Genomic DNA, 19,297 nt, shown 5'->3' on the forward strand with positions numbered 1-19,297 from the left:
TTTTTAAACTCAATAAATTATGACAAATTCAATTCAATTATATTGGGTCACCATGTTGTAGATTGGGCTGAGGGTTTTAAGCTTGTTGCTAGGCCAGGATTAAACACCATTTCACTCGACTACTAGACTGCTGCCTTTCCTTTTCTTATTTTTTTACGATACCTGATGATGAGCGAGACGCAATATGATGTTGGTATTATATGCTGTGATAAAGATGATGATAACGTTGGGTACGATTAAAGATGATGACGATGGATGAGAATGATTAATGAAGAAGAAAGGGATAGTAAGATATAAATGAGGGATATTGATGGCAACCAGCGGCCATAATTTTTTTTCTGTCGAACGTAAAACAGATTAGTGATTATCGGGTTGCTTTATACTTTTAAACGAACTGCTATGATCCATTATTTTGTTGGGCCGCCGGTTATTAATTGGGCCGATTCTTAATTTTGTTGGCCTGTAGTTGAGAACAGAAAAATACGGGTTATGTAATAAAGAGTCCAAGATTAGATCGAGAAAATAGATGTGGCTTGATGGTTTGGAAGTGTTGTGTGTAATCGAGAGGTTGTGAGTTCGAGTCCCGTCGCGTGCAGTTTTTTTTTCCTTTTTAATGACTACTAAGGTATTAATGAATATCTTAATTATTATTATCATTAATATTATTATTATTATTATTACTAATGTTATAAATATTAGTATTATTATTATTAGGATTGTTATTATTGTTATTGTTATTATCAACTAATATTATTGTTAAATGTAAATATTATTATCATTATTTCAAATATTATCATTAACTTAGATATTATTAATAGAATGTATTATCATTATTATGATTATTATTATTAGTGTTATTATGAAATATAACACAAGTTATTATTATTTTCATTAACAGTAGTATTAATATCATCTTATAAGTATTAGTATTAATATTATAAGGTGTTATAAATATATTGGTTACTAATATTATTATGATTATTAAACAAAAGTATAGTTATTAACAATATCATTATTATTATTAATAGTATCATTTTAATAAAGTTATTATTAATATTATTATTAAATTATTAATATCAAAACTATTTTTTTTAAACAGATAAATATTTTGTACCTAAAATATACTTATTACATATACTAAAAATTATATTAAAATTTCATATAACTACATATATCAAATCTATTAATATTAGTTACATAAATACATACAAATAACAAAACTATCTATTTTTAAGTATAACATTTAAACAATCACGTATATAAATATGGATATATTAATATAACTATATAAATATTAACAATTTTAAATATATACACAAATTAAATATACGAAATAAAGATATAATAAATAAATTTGTTTAGTTATGATTATGCGTATTAATAAATATACAAATGATTTAGGTTCGTGAATTCGAGATCAACCCTGCATTGTTCAGTTGTTCAATATAGTCATATGTATTTTTACTACAAAATACATTAGGTGAGTTTCATTACTCCCCTTTTTAATGCTTTTACAATATATATTTTTGGGACTGAGAATGCATGCGCTTTTATAAATGTTTTACGAAATAGACACAAGTAATCGAAACTACATTATATGGTTGAATGATCGAAACCGAATATGCCCCTTTTTATTAAGTCTGGTAATCTAAGAATTAGGGAATAGACACCCTAATTGACGCGAACTCTAAAGATAGATCTATCGGGCCCAACAAGCCCCATCCAAAGTACCGGATGCTTTAGTACTTCGAAATTTATATCATGTCCGAAGGAGGATCCCGGAAATGATGGGGATATTCTTATATGCATTTTGTGAATGTCGGTTACCAGGTGTTCAATCCATATGAATGATATTTTTGTCTCTATGCATGGGACGTATGTTTATGATAAATAGAAATATGAAATCTTGTGGTCTATTAAAATTATGAAATGATTATTTATGTTAAATTAATGAACTCACCAACCTTTTGGTTGACACTTTAAAGCATGTTTATTCTCAGGTATGAAAGAAGTCTTTCGCTGTACAATTGCTCATTTTAAAGATATTACTTGGAGTCATTCATGACATATTTCAAAAGACGTTGCATTCGAGTCGTTGAGTTCATCAAGATTATTATTAAGTCAATTATATTTGAATATATTATGAAATGGTATGCATGTCTGTCAACTGTCGATGTAAATGAAAGTTTGTCTTTTAAAAATGAATGCAATGTTTGTAAAATGTATCATATAGAGGTCAAGTACCTCGCGATGTAATCAACTGTTGGGAATTGTTTATAATCGATATGGACTTCGTCCAGATGGATTAGGACGGGTCTTCACAGTTGGTATCAGAGCGGTGGTCTTAGCGAACCAGGTCTTGTATTAGAGTGTCAAACTAGTAGTTGTTTAGATGCATTAGTGAGTCTGGACTTCGACCGTGTCTGCATGTCAAAAGTTTTGCTTATCATTTTCAGTCGGAAATCATCTGCTTATCATCCTTAGGAAATTACCTGCTTATCATTCTTAGTCTAGACATGTCTTACTGCCTCTATTGCATAGACAGTGTATAGATAAATTCATATCTTAGCATATCTGTTATTGTTACCTTTGCCTGGCAGCTTCCGTAGATTTCTCCGTAACTTATGGGATTTTAGTATTATATATGCATATGTAAACTATGTATTGCAGGGTACTAATCTACATCCTATAATCTATTTCTTATCAAAAATTCTTCATCTGATCGTACGAGATGAATCCCTCAACCATTTTGAGTCCCTCAGATTTCGATAACTGTTCCGATAGTTATTCCAACAACCATTCCGACATGGATATTCACCTAAGCTCCGAAAGCGGTGTCACCAGAATGAATAAATCAATCAGCCATCCCCAATTCATCTGATGGTTTCGTAGTTGACTAAATCAATGGAGACGAGAAGAAGGTGATCCTTTCCACTCACCAACCCGCGCTCTTGGTGAAGAACCTGAAGCATTTACTGACGAACCTGTTCGTAACACCATTTTCTCTCATTTCCAGAGTGTCTCGCCACGACTATATCACAAGTCATATTCAAAACCTTATTCATTCACTTGTTCATACCGACATTCATCCCGGAGTAATAAAGTCAATGAGGTTCGCGCCCGAGTTGTAGCCTTGGAAAATATGGTGCAAAACGTACCAGCTTCAGCAACATCACCGGCACCAGTAGTATCATCAATAACAGCATCAGTACCATCAACAATCCATGCCTCAATATTACCATCCGTATCTCGAGTATAATCATTGTTTTACATCAATTATCTTCGTTCAGTATGGCGATTACGTAATCTCTAATGTTTTAGAGATTATAATTTCTTGTTCTAACAATAAATCAAATGAGATTAATATCACATTAACTCATTAAATCCATGATTATATCTGAAGAAAATATATATGTATATATATTCTCATAAAGATTGTAATTAAAAATTCTTTCATACAAACTGTTAATGGTGAAAATATTTTAACGGGTAGGTAATACCCGAGGAATATTTAGATTTCACATTAATGAGTTACACTGTACATTCTTCGAATTTGATTCAACGATCATTTACTATCCTACTTACATCCACAGCTATACGAATCCGTTCACCACAGAATAACCATATACATTCAATTGCATATTTGGATTTTGATTTATCAGAATCCAACAAGTGGCATAATGAAGAAAACATTTGACAAAATAAAATTTGTTAGAAACAAACAAATTAACTATGAGAAATTTTGTTAAGAATCCACGCTAACTGTTTCCAGCTAACTATTCCTAGCTAACTGTTAATTCCGTATTACATTTTATTTATCGCAATTTAATTATCGCAATTTACATTCTCGCAATTTTATTTATAGTCATTTAATTTCTGTTATTTACTTTACGCACTTTATTTGTTGTTATTTAATTTCTGTTATTTATTTACGCACTTTAAATATCGGGACACGTATACAAAGTTTTGACATATCATATCGACGCATTTATATATATTATTTGGAATAACCATAGACACTCTATATGCAGTAATGAACGAGTTCTCTATACAGGATTGAGGTTGATTCTACAATAATATATATAATTTGAGTTGTGATCGAGTCTGAGACGTATACGGGTCACGACACGTATTAATTAATTCGAAAATTATTGAATTGCTAACTGTGGACTACCAACATTGGACAATTAAAATGAATTAAAATATTGACTATAACATATGAAACTAAACAATTCTTCAAGTTTGCCACTTGATTTCATCTTAAATTTCATTTGTATCTTGATGATTACAATCAGCGTTCAAACCTTTCATGATTCTTGAAAACACCTCAATCGAGAGGATGAATCAACCGCACTCCAGCTACGGAAGAAAAGATCTACGCATATAGTTATGCACCTGAAAAATTCTCAGAACCTGTATAAACGTTTAACACGTACCTGTGCTAGCTCCTTTGGCGTTATTATCACCGAAAATAACTTTGCAATTCCTTTCCAAATTAGCCAATTTTGTCACAGCTTCAGCAATTCAACTTCGACTTTTCATTCGAAGTAACCTTACTATAATTCCTGATATATACGATTACCATTTTAATACCGGAGAATTCTTTTATATTCCACCATATTACTAGCAGACGTACCAGCAACCTCGTTGCTTTTTGGCTTAAATCTCTCTGATAAATCATTATATTTATTCATTGAAACCCTATCATATACTCATCCGCATCTATTAACGAGAACTGCCATAACAATTACCGAGAATCTCTAATCAGTACTTTGAAAACTCACAGCATATCTACATCAACAGTTATATATATGACATTTATCTCTTAGAATTATGATCTCTCATTCTGAAATTCTGAAAAGCACTCAGTCACAAATCAATACTCTGAATGTTGAAAAAGCTGAATGAAGCAGCAGAAACTGTAGATAACCGTAAACAACCATAATCATCGAAAGTTTGATGATAAAGATTAGTATGTTGGAAAAGCTCAGAAAAGTTGGAACTGGAAATCGGATTGAGCTAACCATAAAGGAAACCAAGGAGAAATACAAGTAACATACCCTAAATTCATAGAACCCAGATAAATCTAGATCCGTTGAAATCTTTAGAGAATATCTTACTCCGAAGTCATGTTAAAAAAAAATCTTGCGGAAAGTCTTTCTCCATCAACCATCGAACTTAGAAATTCCAAAATATCATCATCAATATCTTCGATATTTCTGAGGATATTTTCATAAATATTCTCGTCCGAAATTATATACCTCTTCGTGCTTCCTGTGTATCATTATATTGAAAACATTCAAGAGAAAATTTAGTACCGAAAAGCAGATTATGCGAAACTATGAAGAAATCCGTGGACAAACCACAAAGAATAAGTTTGACTTCAAAGAATCCAAATGATTCAATGCCTACTGAAGTCTTTAGCAAATATCTTGCTCCTTACTCTAAACCCTTGCGGACAATAGTTTCCATCATCCTCTGATCTTAGATATCCAAAGATATTATCGTATCTTTCATTTTAAATATCCTCGATATTTCTGAATATATTTTCATAACTAATCTTATCTGAAATCATTTATCTCTTTAAACTATCAGTGTTACATCATATGAGAAACTATTAGTTTCTATATTCTGTAAACTTTCGAGCTTAAAATATGAATGTTATTGAAGTAATGTTGGGAATTGATGCATGAGTTAGTATAATATAATGACACTTGATCAACGTGATTATATTACAGTAAGTCATGCTGAGTTTCTAATGGGACGGGATGATTCACAGATCATAACGTCATCATGTGCCATGTTACATAACTCTTTCATTCTACTTAACTTTCGAACATATCAAGAAAATGTAATCTTGATGGTTCTATCTTCCGTGATGTTGATAAATTTGAAAATCAAAGCGTGCTATCACGTTCCTTCCTGCTTAGAACATTATAATCATTCGAAATTCTATATCTACGAATTCTGGACCATTATTCGCTTGATTTGAAGTCGGGAAGAGAAAACAAAAGCATAGAGCTTCGAAATATAAGGGAAAATATAAAGTCCGATAACAACACATAAATTATAAACCGTGTATGTCAATGTTTATCGCAACATAAAGACACGAGATAATTAAAAACATTATAATCCCAAGGTAATAGTAGAAGTGAATAGATTCCTCCGGTAGTAAATGGAAAATAAGAATGACAGATACGATAGTCAGGATAAGTACAAGGATCAGAACTGGATTAAGCATTTTCACGATCTTTTAGATGTATGAACTAAGAAAGAAAGTATAGGAATAGTGAAAATAATGGAACGGAAGAGTTTAATTTATAATGGAAATATCAGACAGAGTAATCGATGCAGATCATCGTATTTAATTATAGATATCTTAATTTTCTTATTCGCCGAAGAATCGACTCTTTTAGATTTCGAAGATTTTCTTTAGATCCCTTGAATTTCGGAATCCAAACCTGACTACGTCAAAAGTTAAAAACAAATCTTTGTTTCCCATTTCATTCTTTTGTGATAGCTTCATTCATACGCTCTGATTAATCGAATCATTTTATCCATATTACTCAATGATGATATAACTCTATTTATCAACTCATATTCGTCATGAAAACATTTTTATTGTTAACCATGATCACCTCACTCAAATTTCGGGACGAAATTTCTTTAACGGGTAGGTACTGTGATGACCCAGAAATTTCCGATCAAATTTAAACTTTAATCTTTATATGTTTCCGACACGATAAGCAAAAATCTGTAATGTTGAAATCTCAAAAACTTTAGAACTATGTTCATATACTCAATTGACCTTTTGACTAGTTTCGACGATTCACGAACCTATAATTGTAAACAGAAATGTAAGTATAAATAATTATATATGTAAATAATTATATACTATAAATTAAATATATTAATAAACCAGTATGTGATTTAGATAGAAAACTTAAATTGATATTTAAAATATGATTATATACGAAGAGTTTGATTTTGAAATTACTACAATATATTGACAAGCTAATATTACAAAAGATATTATAAAGATAAAGTTAAATATAGTACATGTACAATTGTCGACCAATTGCATTCGCATCTCAATTTGATTTCTTGTAGTCTTCTATTTGATTATTAGTGAAAAGTTAATTTGGAGTCTTTTATGAGAATAATATTAGCTGTAGAAAGAAACAAATGAAGCCTACTAAATTATTGGTTGTAATTTAAACTCTGGATAATTTCAAATTAATTACACATGATGCGAATCATTTGATATTTATATTACTAGTACGTACTGTGTTTGATTGATTTTATTTTCTTCCACTAAAACATATATATTTATATTATATATGTATTTTTTTTATATAGATAATAAGATAGTGAGCTGCAGTGAAATATAGATATAATTGCACAACCAGCCAACTTTCAACTGTTGCATTTGCTTTACCTTTTTGAATTTACGAACTCATTGTTTGATTACTAGCCACTTTCTGTTATCCATCATATTCTATCATTGACTAACTTTAAATACCTTTATCTATCTATATTATAAACACATGATAATCAATCATTATCTTTTCCAATATATACTTAATACGGATGCATATAGATATATATACAATTTCACATAATCCATAATTCATCAACCTTACAATTCTCCAGCATAATCATCATTCTTTTTCTCTCATGTTCTTTACGACACCCCCTCTTCATTTATGTACATATAAACATATGATTACATACATCACCATCAATTCTTATTCCATTTAATTCGGTTCCTACTTGTTGCCTGTTACTACATTCAATTGTGAACCAAAGACTCTCATAAAAACACCTTTATCATCTTGCAACCAAGAACCCATTTAATCACCATTCCCGGCCACCAACACCACGAGCAAACCACACTATGAACCGCCACCCCCTCCTTCGTGAATAACCCACAACTACCTTCTCTCTCTACGTCTCTCTCTCTCTCTCTCCCATTCTTACTCGAGCTCCTTCTTCGTCTTTTCGTTTTAAACCATGTTCAAGCCACCCATCAAGAACCACAGCTACCTTTGCACCACCATCCCTCGCTATAAGTATTTTTTTTTCTTCTGCTTTGATCATAACCGACAACAAAACAACCACCACCTTATCATCACAAAACCATTGAAAGCACTTGTGAATTACTGCTGCTGCTACGATTTTGATTTTTCTGGTTCTTGTATCCATTTTTCATGTTTCTACTTAAACATTGAATATATAAATACAAGAGTAATAATAAGGAATGATGATAGTAACGTGGTTATATAATAACAAGATGATTAAAGTGAATTGCTAGTGGAGCTTTGTTGGTGCTATTACACGTTCCCATTTCTTGTTGTTTGATTCTCTTTATGTTAAACTTACAACCCCACTTGTTGACTTATAATAAAGTGGATGATTTCTTTATATTTTTGGGGGGTAACCGAACCCCTAGCTATCCAGCTGTTTCTTTTTAAACTCAAGAAATTATGACAAATTCAATTCAATTATGTTGGGTCACCATGTTGTAGATTGGGCCGAGGGTTTTAAGCTTGTTGCTAGGCCAGGATTAAACACCATTTCACTCAAGAAATTATGACAAATTCAATTCTTATTTTTTTACGATACCTGATGATGAGCGAGACGCAATATGATGTTGGTATTATATGCTGTGATAAAGATGATGATAACGTTGGGTACGATTAAAGATGATGACGATGGATGAGAATGATTAATGAAGAAGAAAGGGATAGTAAGATATAAATGAGGGATATTGATGGCAACCAGCGGCCATAATTTTTTTTCTGTCGAACGTAAAACAGATTAGTGATTATCGGGTTGCTTTATACTTTTAAACGGACTGCTATGATCCATTATTTTGTTGGGCCGCCGGTTATTAATTGGGCCGATTCTAAATTTTGTTGGCCTGTAGTTGAGAACAGAAAAATACGGGTTATGTAATAAAGAGTCCAAGATTAGATCGAGAAAATAGATGTGGCTTGATGGTTTGGAAGTGTTGGGTGTAATCGAGAGGTCGTGAGTTCGAGTCCCGTCGCGTGCAGTTTTTTTTCCTTTTTAATGACTACTAAGGTATTAATGAATATCTTAATTATTATTATCATTAATATTATTATTATTATTACTAATGTTATAAATATTAGTATTATTATTATTAGGATTGTTATTATTGTTATTGTTATTATCAACTAATATTATTGTTAAATGTAAATATTATTATCATTATTTCAAATATTATCATTAACTTAGATATTATTAATAGAATGTATTATCATTATTATGATTATTATTATTAGTGTTATTATGAAATATAACACAAGTTATTATTATTTTCATTAACAATAGTATTAATATCATCTTATAAGTATTAGTATTAATATTATAAGGTGTTATAAATATATTGGTTACTAATATTATTATAATTATTAAACAAAAGTATAGTTATTAACAATATCATTATTATTATTAATAGTATCATTTTAATAAAGTTATTATTAATATTATTATTAAATTATTAATATCAAAACTATCATTTTTAAACAGATAAATATTTTGTACCTAAAATATACTTATTACATATACTAAAAATTATATTAAAATTTCATATAACTACATATATCAAATCTATTAATATTAGTTACATAAATACATACAAATAACAAAACTATCGATTTTTAAGTATAACATTTAAACAATCACGTATATAAATATGGATATATTAATATAACTATATAAATATTAACCATTTTAAATATATACACAAATTAAATATACGAAATAAAGAGATAATAAATAAATTTGTTTAGTTATGATTATGCGTATTAATAAATATACAAATGATTTAGGTTCTTGAATCCGAGATCAACCCTGCATTGTTCAGTTGTTCAATATAGTCATATGTATTTTTACTACAAAATACATTAGGTGAGTTTCATTACTCCCCTTTTTAATGCTTTTACAATATATATTTTTGGGACTGAGAATGCATGCGCTTTTATAAATGTTTTACGAAATAGACACAAGTAATCGAAACTACATTATATGGTTGAATGATCGAAACCGAATATGCCCCTTTTTATTAAGTCTGGTAATCTAAGAATTAGGGAATAGACACCCTAATTGACGCGAACTCTAAAGATAGATCTATCGGGCCCAACAAGCCCCATCCAAAGTACCGGATGCTTTAGTACTTCGAAATTTATATCATGTCCGAAGGAGGATCCCGGAAATCATGGGTATATTCTTATATACATTTTGTGAATGTCGGTTACCAGGTGTTCAATCCATATGAATGATATTTTTGTCTCTATGCATGGGACGTATGTTTATGATAAATGGAAATATGAAATCTTGTGGTCTATTAAAATTATGAAATGATTATTTATGTTAAACTAATGAAATCACCAACCTTTTGGTTGACACTTTAAAGCATGTTTGAAATGTCCCGTTCTTATTGATTAAAAACGTTCCATATTAATTGATTTCGTTGCGAGGTTTTGACCTCTATATGAGACGTTTTTCAAAGACTGCATTTATTTTTAAAACAAACCATAACCTTTATTTCATCAATAAAGGTTTAAAAAGCTTTACGTAGATTATCAAATAATGATAATCTAAAATATCCTGTTTACACACGACCATTACATAATGGTTTACAATACAAATATGTTATAACAAAATAAGTTTCTTGAATGCAGTTTTTACACAATATCATACAAGCATGGACTCCAAATCTCGTCCTTATTTAAGTATGCGACAGCGGAAGCTCTTAATAATCACCTGAGAATAAACATGCTTAAAACGTCAACAAAAATGTTGGTGAGTTATAGGTTTAACCTATATATATCAAATCATAATAATAGACCACAAGATTTCATATTTCAATACACATCCCATACATAGAGATAAAAATCATTCATATGGTGAACACCTGGTAACCGACATTAACAAGATGCATATATAAGAATATCCCCATCATTCCGGGACACCCTTCGGATATGATATAAATTTCGAAGTACTAAAGCATCCGGTACTTTGGATGGGGTTTGTTAGACCCAATAGATCTATCTTTAGGATTCGCGTCAATTAGGGTGTCTGTTCCCTAATTCTTAGATTACCAGACTTAATAAAAAGGGGCATATTCGATTTCGATAATTCAACCATAGAATGTAGTTTTACGTACTTGTGTCTATTTTGTAAATCATTTATAAAACCTGCATGTATTCTCATCCCAAAAATATTAGATTTTAAAAGTGGGACTATAACTCACTTTCACAGATTTTTACTTCGTCGGGAAGCAAGACTTGGCCACTGGTTGATTCACGAACCTATAACAATATATACATATATATCAAAGTATGTTCAAAATATATTTACAACACTTTTAATATATTTTGATGTTTTAAGTTTATTAAGTCAGCTGTCCTCGTTAGTAACCTACAACTAGTTGTCCACAGTTAGATGTACATAAATAAATCGATAAATATTATCTTGAATCAATCCATGACCCAGTGTATACGTATCTCAGTATTGATCACAACTCAAACTATATATATTTTGGAATCAACCTCAACCCTGTATAGCTAACTCCAACATTCACATATAGAGTGTCTATGGTTGTTCCGAAATATATATAGATGTGTCGACATGATAGGTCGAAACATTGTATACGTGTCTATGGTATCTCAAGATTACATAATATACAATACAAGTTGATTAAGTTATGGTTGGAATAGATTTGTTACCAATTTTCACGTAGCTAAAATGAGAAAAATTATCCAATCTTGTTTTACCCATAACTTCTTCATTTTAAATCCGTTTTGAGTGAATCAAATTGCTATGGTTTCATATTGAACTCTATTTTATGAATCTAAACAGAAAAAGTATAGGTTTATTGTCGGAAAAATAAGTTACAAGTCGTTTTTGTAAAGGTAGTCATTTTAGTCGAAAGAACGACGTCTAGATGACCATTTTAGAAAACATACTTCCACTTTGAGTTTAACCATAATTTTTGGATATAGTTTCATGTTCATAATAAAAATCATTTTCTCAGAATAACAACTTTTAAATCAAAGTTTATCATAGTTTTTAATTAACTAACCCAAAACAGCCCGCGGTGTTACTACGACGGCGTAAATCCGGTTTTACGGTGTTTTTCGTGTTTCCAGGTTTTAAATCATTAAGTTAGCATATCATATAGATATAGAACATGTGTTTAGTTGATTTTAAAAGTCAAGTTAGAAGGATTAACTTTTGTTTGCGAACAAGTTTAGAATTAACTAAACTATGTTCTAGTGATTACAAGTTTAAACCTTCGAATAAGATAGCTTTATATGTATGAATCGAATGATGTTATGAACATCATTACTACCTTAAGTTCCTTGGATAAACCTACTGGAAAATAGAAAAATGGATCTAGCTTCAACGGATCCTTGGATGGCTCGAAGTTCTTGAAGCAGAATCATGACACGAAAACAAGTTCAAGTAAGATCATCACTTGAAATAAGATTGTTATAGTTATAGAAATTGAACCAAAGTTTGAATATGATTATTACCTTGTATTAGAATGATAACCTACTGTAAGAAACAAAGATTTCTTGAGGTTGGATGATCACCTTACAAGATTGGAAGTGAGCTAGCAAACTTGAAAGTATTCTTGATTTTATTTAACTAGAACTTGTAGAATTTATTAAGAACACTTAGAACTTGAAGATAGAACTTGAGAGAGATCAATTAGATGAAGAAAATTGAAGAATGAAAGTGTTTGTAGGTGTTTTTGGTCGTTGGTGTATGGATTAAATATAAAGGATATGTAATTTTGTTTTCATGTAAATAAGTCATGAATGATTACTCATATTTTTGTAATTTTATGAGATATTTCATGCTAGTTGCCAAATGATGGTTCCCACATGTGTTAGGTGACTCAAATGGGCTGCTAAGAGCTGATCATTGGAGTGTATATACCAATAGTACATACATCTAAAAGCTGTGTATTGTACGAGTACGAATACGGGTGCATACGAGTAGAATTGTTGATGAAACTGAACGAGGATGTAATTGTAAGCATTTTTGTTAAGTAGAAGTATTTTGATAAGTGTATTGAAGTGTTTCAAAAGTGTATAAATACATATCAAAACACTACATGTATATACATTTTAACTGAGTCGTTAAGTCATCGTTAGTCGTTACATGTAAGTGTTGTTTTGAAACCTTTAGGTTAACGATCTTGTTAAATGTTGTTAACCCAATGTTTATAATATCAAATGAGATTTTAAATTATTATATTACCATGATATTATCATGTATGAATATCTCTTAATATGATATATATACATTAAATGTCTTTACAACGATAATCGTTACATATATGTCTCGTTTAAAAATCATTATGTTAGTAGTCTTGTTTTTACATATGTAGTTCATTGTTAATATACTTAATGATATGTTTACTTATCATAGTATCATGTTAACTATATATATATCCATATATATGTCATCATATAGTTTTTACAAGTTTTAACGTTCGTGAATCACCGGTCAACTTGGGTGGTCAATTGTCTATATGAAACATATTTCAATTAATCAAGTCTTAACAAGTTTGATTGCTTAACATGTTGGAAACATTTAATCATGTAAATATCAATCTCAATTAATATATATAAACATGGAAAAGTTCGGGTCACTACAGTACCTACCCGTTAAATAAATTTCGTCCCGAAATTTTAAGTTGTTGAAGGTGTTGACGAATCTTCTGGAAATAGATGCGGGTATTTCTTCTTCATCTGATCTTCACGCTCCCAGGTGAACTCGGGTCCTCTACGAGCATTCCATCAAACCTTAACAATTGGTATCTTGTTTTGCTTAAGTCTTTTAACCTCACGATCCATTATTTCGACGGGTTCTTCGATGAATTGAAGTTTTTCGTTGATTTGGATTTCATCTAACGGAATAGTGAGATCTTCTTTAGCAAAACATTTCTTCAAATTCGAGACGTGGAAAGTGTTATGTACAGCCGCGAGTTGTTGAGGTAACTCAAGTCGGTAAGCTACTGGTCTGACACGATCAATAATCTTGAATGGTCCAATATACCTTGGATTTAATTTCCCTCGTTTACCAAATCGAACAACGCCTTTCCAAGGTGCAACTTTAAGCATGACCATCTCTCCAATTTCAAATTCTATATCTTTTCTTTTAATGTCAGCGTAGCTCTTTTGTCGACTTTGGGCGGTTTTCAACCGTTGTTGAATTTGGATGATCTTCTCGGTAGTTTCTTGTATAATCTCCGGACCCGTAATCTGTCTATCCCCCACTTCACTCCAACAAATCGGAGACCTGCACTTTCTACCATAAAGTGCTTCAAACGGCGCCATCTCAATGCTTGAATGGTAGCTGTTGTTGTAGGATAATTCTGCTAACGGTAGATGTCGATCCCAACTGTTTCCGAAATCAATAACACATGCTCGTAGCATGTCTTCAAGCGTTTGTATCGTCCTTTCGCTCTGCCCATCAGTTTGTGGATGATAGGCAGTACTCATGTCTAGACGAGTTCCTAATGCTTGCTGTAATGTCTGCCAGAATCTTGAAATAAATCTGCCATCCCTATCAGAGATAATAGAGATTGGTATTCCATGTCTGGAGACGACTTCCTTCAAATACAGTCGTGCTAACTTCTCCATCTTGTCATCTTCTCTTATTGGCAGGAAGTGTGCTGATTTGGTGAGACGATCAACTATTACCCAAATAGTATCAAAACCACTTGCAGTCCTTGGCAATTTAGTGATGAAATCCATGTTAATGTTTTCCCATTTCCATTCCGGGATTTCGGGTTGTTGAAGTAGACCTGATGGTTTCTGATGCTCAGCTTTGACCTTAGAACACGTCAAACATTCTCCTACGTATTTAGCAACCTCGGCTTTCATACCCGGCCACCAAAAATGTTTCTTGAGATCCTTGTACATCTTCCCCGTTCCAGGATGTATTGAGTATCTGGTTTTATGAGCTTCTCTAAGTACCATTTCTCTCATATCTCCAAATTTTGGTACCCAAATCCTTTCAGCCCTATACCGGGTTCCATCTTCCCGAATATTAAGATGCTTCTCCGATCCTTTGGGTATTTCATCCTTTAAATTTCCCTCTTTTAAAACTCCTTGTTGCGCCTCCTTTATTTGAGTAGTAAGGTTATTATGAATCATTATATTCATAGATTTTACTCGAATGGGTTCTCTGTCCTTCCTGCTCAAGGCATCGGCTACCACATTTGCCTTTCCCGGGTGGTAACGAATCTCAAAGTCGTAATCATTCAACAATTCAATCCACCTACGCTGCCTCATATTCAGTTGTTTCTGATTAAATATGTGTTGAAGACTTTTGTGGTCGGTATATATAATACTTTTGACCCCATATAAGTAGTGCCTCCAAGTCTTTAATGCAAAAACAACCGCGCCTAATTCCAAATCATGCGTCATATAATTTTGTTCGTGAATCTTCAATTGTCTAGACGCATAAGCAATCATCTTCGTTCGTTGCATTAATACACAACCGAGACCTTGCTTTAATGCGTCACAATAAATCGCAAAATCATCATTCCCTTCAGGCAATGACAATATAGGTGCCGTAGTTAGCTTTTTCTTCAATAACTGAAACGCTTTCTCTTGCTCATCATTCCATTCAAATTTCTTCCCTTTATGCGTTAATGCAGTCAAGGGTTTTGCTATTCTGGAAAAGTCTTGGATGAACCTTCTGTAGTAACCAGCTAGTCCTAAAAACTGGCGTATGTGTTTCGGAGTTTTCGGGGTTTATCTTTGCCGGATCCACCTTAATACCTTCTTTGTTCACTATGTGACCGAGGAATTGAACTTCTTCCAACCAAAATGCACACTTTGAAAACTTAGCGTACAATTCTTCCTTCCTCAATACTTCTAACACCTTTCTCAAATGTTCACCGTGTTCTTGGTCATTCTTTGAGTAAATAAGTATGTCATCAATGAAAACAATGACAAACTTGTCAAGGTATGGTCCACACACTCGGTTCATAAGGTCCATGAACACAGCTGGTGCATTAGTTAAACCAAATGGCATGACCATAAACTCGTAATGACCGTAACGTGTTCTGAAAGCAGTCTTTGGAATATCATCTTCTTTCACCCGCATTTGATGATACCCGGAACGTAAGTCAATCTTTGAATAAACAGACGAGCCTTGTAGTTGATCAAATAAGTCGTCGATTCTCGGTAGTGGGTAGCGGTTCTTGATGGTAAGTTTGTTCAACTCTCGGTAGTCGATACACAACCTGAATGTACCATCTTTCTTCTTGACAAACAAAACAGGAGCTCCCCACGGTGATGTGCTTGGTCGAATGAAACCACGCTCTAAAAGTTCTTGTAATTGGCTTTGTAGTTCTTTCATCTCGCTGGGTGCGAGTCTGTAAGGAGCACGAGCTATTGGTGCAGCTCCTGGTACAAGATCTATTTGAAATTCAACGGATCGATGTGGGGGTAATCCCGGTAATTCTTTCGGAAATACATCGGGAAATTCTTTTGCAATGGGAACATCATTGATGCTCTTTTCTTCAGTTTGTACTTTCTCGACGTGTGCTAGAACAGCATAGCAACCTTTTCTTATTAGTTTTTGTGCCTTCAAATTACTAATAAGATGTAGCTTCGTGTTGCCCTTTTCTCCGTACACCATTAAGGGTTTTCATTTTTCTCGTATAATGCGAATTGCATTTTTGTAACAAACGATCTCTGCTTTCACTTCTTTCAACCATTCCATACCGATTATCACATCAAAACTCCCTAACTCTACTGGTATCAAATCAATCTTAAATGTTTCGCTAACCAGTTTAATTTCTCGATTCCGACATATATTATCTGCTGAAATTAATTTACCATTTGCTAATTCGAGTAAAAATTTACTATCCAAAGGCGTCAATGGACAACTTAATTTAGCACAAAAATCTCTACTCATATAGCTTCTATCCGCACCCGAATCAAATAAAACGTAAGCAGATTTATTGTCAATAAGAAACGTACCCGTAACAAGCTCCGGGTCTTCCTGTGCCTCTGCCGCATTAATATTGAAAACTCTTCCGTGGCCTTGTCCATTCGTGTTCTCCTGGTTCGGGCAATTTCTAATAATGTGGCCCGGTTTTCCACATTTATAACAAACTACATTGGCATAACTTGCTCCGACACTACTTGCTCCGCCATTACTCGTTCCGACACCATTTGTTCCTTTCGTTCTATTAACCCCTGGTCGGTAGACCTCACACTTCGCCGCGCTATGATCATTTCTTTTACACTTGTTGCAAAATTTGGTGCAGAACCCCGAGTGATTCTTTTCACACCTTTGGCATAGCTGCTTCTGATTGTTGTTGTTGTTGCGGTTATTATTGTTATTAGGATGATTGTTGTAGTTGCTGTTGTTGTTGTTGTTGTTGTTGTTGTTGGGCCGTTTGTTGTAGTTGCGATTGATGTTGCGATTGTTGGGATAATTGTTGCGATTATTGTTGTAATTGCTGTTGTTGTTGTATTGGTGATTCTTATCACCGTTTTCCTCCCACTTTCTTTTGACTTGCTTCACATTGGCCTCTTCAGCAGTCTGCTCTTTAATTCTTTCTTCAATCTGGTTCACTAGTTTGTGAGCCATTCTACATGCCTGTTATATGGAGGCGGGCTCGTGTGAACTTATATCTTCTTGGATTCTTTCCGGTAATCCTTTCACAAACGCGTCGATCTTCTCTTCCTCATCTTCGAATGCTCCCGGACACAATAGGCACAATTCTGTGAATCGTCTTTCGTACGTGGTAATATCAAATCCTTGGGTTCGTAACCCTCTAAGTTCTGTCTTGAGCTTATTGACCTCGGTTCTGGGACGGTACTTCTCGTTCATCAAGTGCTTGAATGCTGACCACGGTAGTGCGTACGCATCGTCTTGTCCCACTTGCTCTAGATAGGTATTCCACCATGTTAACGCAGAACCTGTGAAGGTATGCGTAGCGTACTTCACTTTGTCCTCTTCAGTACACTTACTTATGGCAAACACCGATTCGACCTTCTCGGTCCACCGTTTCAATCCGATCGGTCCTTCGGTTCCATCAAATTCTAAAGGTTTGCAGGCAGTGAATTCTTTGTAGGTGCATCCTACACGATTTCCTGTACTGCTAGATCCAAGGTTATTGTTGGTATGTAGCGCAGCCTGTACTGCGGCTATGTTTGAAGCTAGAAAAGTACGGAATTCCTCTTCATTCATATTCACGGTGTGTCGAGTAGTCGGTGCCATTTCCTTCAAAATAGTCAAATGGAACAAGTTAATCATACAGAATATTAAGAGTAGTTAATAGTATTTCGTAGCATAATATGAACTCATTTATAAAAGCTTTTTCTTCATATTAGCGTTTTATAAGTTTAAATTCGGGTAGTACCTACCCGTTAAGTTCATACTTAGTAGCTAATATACAATTCAACTACTACAATTCTATATGAAAAACTGATTATAATAATATTTCGCGTTCAAACTTTTATACAATATTTTACAAACTTACAATACCGCTTATTTTACATATAGCATGAAATATAGCACACAATAAATTTGATACAAGATGGTTGTGAAGATAATTCTAGCTAGTACACAAGTCGTTCAGCAAAGGCAATAAAGACACTTAATTCATACGTCCAGAAACAAGTCATGCATTCTGGTTTTACTAGGATTACTTCCCATCCTTGGTCTTGTGGAACATAACCGTTATGGTTGTTGATAAGACAGCGTGTTGTAACGTCGTCAAAGGGACGAGGGTTACGTAATGTCCAACAGTCCCGTAACAATCTAAAAACCTCATTTCTTACCCCAATTACCGACTCCGTCACTTGTGGGAACGTTTTGTTTAATAGTTGTAGGCCGATGTTCTTGTTCTCACTTTGGTGAGAAGCGAACATTACTAATCCGTAAGCATAACATGCTTCTTTATGTTGCATGTTAGCCGCTTTTTCTAAATCACGAAGTCCAATATTCGGATATATTGAGTCAAAATAATTTCTTAACCCATTGCGTAAAATAGCATTTGGGTTCCCCGCAATATATGCGTCAAAGTAAACACATCGTAACTTATGGATTTCCCAATGTGATATCCCCCATCTTTCGAACGAAAGCCTTTTATAAACCAAGGCATTCTTGGAACGTTCTTCGAATGTCTTACAAACTGATCTCGCCTTAAATAGTTGTGCCGAAGAATTCTGACCGACTCTAGACAAGATTTCATCAATCATGTCTCCGGGTAGGTCTCTTA

Source organism: Rutidosis leptorrhynchoides, chromosome 3 (genome assembly GCF_046630445.1).
Source record: "Rutidosis leptorrhynchoides isolate AG116_Rl617_1_P2 chromosome 3, CSIRO_AGI_Rlap_v1, whole genome shotgun sequence".
In the NCBI taxonomy this organism is placed as follows: domain Eukaryota; kingdom Viridiplantae; phylum Streptophyta; class Magnoliopsida; order Asterales; family Asteraceae; genus Rutidosis; species Rutidosis leptorrhynchoides.